Source organism: Apium graveolens, chromosome 11, assembly GCF_009905375.1.
Source record: "Apium graveolens cultivar Ventura chromosome 11, ASM990537v1, whole genome shotgun sequence".
Taxonomy (NCBI): domain Eukaryota; kingdom Viridiplantae; phylum Streptophyta; class Magnoliopsida; order Apiales; family Apiaceae; genus Apium; species Apium graveolens.
Genome location: NC_133657.1, coordinates 21845402 through 21848408, shown reverse-complemented (window position 1 = coordinate 21848408; position 3007 = coordinate 21845402). Strand labels below are relative to the sequence as shown.

At 37.3% G+C, this 3007-nt stretch overlaps 1 non-coding gene across 1 annotated transcript; it reads right to left on the bottom strand.

Annotated features, from left to right (window-relative positions):
• Positions 1-1805: 1805 nt before the first annotated feature.
• On the bottom strand, positions 1806-1912 carry LOC141699387 (small nucleolar RNA R71). The gene has a single exon (XR_012565854.1). It is a non-coding gene; the product is annotated as a small nucleolar RNA R71 (small nucleolar RNA).
• Positions 1913-3007: the final 1095 nt, after the last annotated feature.

Sequence of the window (3007 nt, the reverse complement as noted above, 5' to 3'; positions counted from 1 at the left end):
GCTAGTCTTGGGAGTAGCCGCGCTCATTTGTCAAAAACTCAGGGCGGCCACGCTGGATTTGAGGGCGGCCGCGCTATGTCGAATTTCAGGAATCCTGATTCTATTATAAGATTGATTTTCTGGTTGGGCTTGTATTTAAAGACTTTTAAAAGATGTTTTTCATATAGAAGAGCAAGGAGATAGCAGCAAGAAGACCTAATAGCATAATACAATGAAGGAGACGGAGATTTTATTTTTACTTGTGATTCTTTGCTTAAGCTGTAATCCTGGATGCTTGTTTTTGTTGTTGTTTGAACCTAATACTCTTGTTAACATACTTTGTTATTAGTATTCAGTTATTTTAGACTAGTTTATGTTAGTTTATTTACCATGATTTCATTGGAACCCATGGTGACGATGAGTTCGGTTATGAACTAATCATTGTCATGGGGTTCTAACGGATTTACTTATTAATTTCTTTCATTAATTAGTTTGATACCTAAGTGTGTGGTGATTGTATGATATCCTATTATTGGTTGTGCATATTCGTCTTATGTGCGTCGCGAACATATAAGATAGTTTGTTAATCTCTATTGAAGTGATAGTGAATATAGAGATTTAGAACTTTCCATGCTAGCATAGGTTCATGTATTTATTATGCATGATTTGTAGGTAATTTTAACCAACTTACTTGCCCTATGTAATCACGATAGATAACTTGTTCATTAAACCTTTATGTTGTCAAATTCTATAGACATATAGGGTCTCAACATAATTGGTATATATTCAACTTCTATCTCTTTTGTGGATGTCTGGTAGTAGGGTATTCGTATAACGAAAGTTGGCGTTTACTAGTTTCATGTTATCTTATTCGTTGTCATCACCATTGCATGCTAAGGTTAAGAATAATGATTTTGAATGAAGTAGTATTGAAGTTAGAATCCCATTTTTGTCTCATATAGTTAATTCAATCATTTTTATTCTTAGTTAGTTGCATGTTAGTTTAATCTTAGTTATAAACATCTCAACTTGTTATTGTTTTAGCATTGAGCGATAGCCATACCTTTTTGCATAGGTGCATAATCTGAAGTTAACTAAAAAGAGTCTCTGTGGGTACGAATCTGATTTATATCTTATACTACTTGTGAATGAGTATACTTGCGTATAATTTTAGCGCTTGTTTTTGCCCTAACAAGTTTTTGGCACCGCTGCCGGGGACTTGGTGTTTAATTTAGTTTATATGTTTAACATCAGTGGTCGTTAAAGTTCACTGACTCAGATATCTTACTTATAAGGGTACTTATTGTGTTTCAGGTTACTTTAGAGGGCGTGTCTGCGAACACGTTCTCAATATCATAAAGAAGCACTGGAAGAAGTGGAAGTAGTTGAAAAAGTTTTTGAAGAAGTTGAGAAAGTTGATGAAGAAGCGATAACTACAATGGGAGATCAAGCAATGAATCTGAAGGCTTTGATGGATTACTCTCAACCAAATATCAATGACATTCATTCTAGCATTATCAGACTATCCATTGTGGCTAACACCTTTGAATCAAGTCTAGCACGATTTAGATGGTGCAGAATTCAGTCCAGTTTGGGGGTTCTCCAACGGAAGATCCCAACATGCACATTATAGATTTTATCGAGATCTGCGCACTTTAAAGTTCAATAATGTTTCTAAAGATGCTATAAAGCTTATGCTTTTCCCATTCTCTCTGAGGGATAAAGCTAAGTGCTGGTTACATTATCTACCAGCGGGTTCTATTACAATTTGGGAGGATCTTGCTCAGAAGTTTCTAACTAAATTCTTCCCTATGGCGAAGACAACTGCAATCAGAAACGCTCTCACTTAATTTGCGCAGCAATCGGGAGAATCTTTGTGTGAGGCTTGAAAGCACTACAAGGAGATGCTTAGGAAGTGTCCTCATCATGGCATGCCTGATTGGATGATCATCAATTGCTTTTACAATAGTTTGGGAGCACAGTCTAGACCCATGCTCAATGCAGAATCAGGTGGACCCTTATGGGCTACGAGCTATGATATAGCTTATGAGTTGATTGAACTGATGGCTGCTAATGAATACCAGAACCCAATTCTGAAACTACCCCAAGGCAAGGTAGCAGGAATTTTGGAGGTGGATACAGCTACTACTATAGCTACTCAGTTAACGATGAAAGTGGATTCTTTGGATAATTATGGAGTTAATCAGATTACAAGTATTTGTGGTGCAGGTGCGCATGAAACTGAGCAGTGTGCTCTTTCTAGTGAATCACCTCAGTTTGTAAACAACTTTCAAAAGTCGCAGCAACCATTTCCATCCACTTATCATCCCAACAACCACAATTATCCGAACTTCAGCTGGAGCAATAATCAGAATCTGCTGCAACAACCTTATCAACAGTATGCAGTAAAGCAATTTGACCCTCCTGGTTTTCAAAAACCGTAATATGCACTAAGACAACAACTCCAACTTCAACAACTACTGCATGGAAGTACAAGTCAATCTAATAAAAAATCTGAATTAGAGGAGTTGAGGCTCATATGCAAGAGTCAAGCGGTTTCTATCAAGACTCTGGAGAATCAAATTGGGCAGATTTCCAATGCTTTATTGAATCGACAGCCTGGTACACTCCTTAGTGACACAGAAATTCTAGGAAAGAGGGAAGCAAAAGAGCAGGTTAAGGCAATTACATTAAGGTCTGGGAAGGTTGCAAGCCTTAAAAAATCTTAAGTTTTAGAAAATGAAGTTGTGGTTAAAGAAGAGGTGTTGAAGGATGCCGAGGTGGAACCAAGGAAGAAAGCTGTTATCGACACTCCTCCTGAGGGTAATACAGGGTAAAAACAGGTCTATCCTCCACCTCCTTTTCCTAAAAGGTTGCAGAAGCAGAAGTTGGATAAGCAATTTGCTAAGTTCTTTGAAGTTTTCAAGAAACTTCACATCAACATACCTTTTGCTGAAGTTCTTGAATAGATGCTTAGCTACGCAAAGTTTATGAAAGGTATTCTCTCTCAGAAAATAAAGCTCGATGA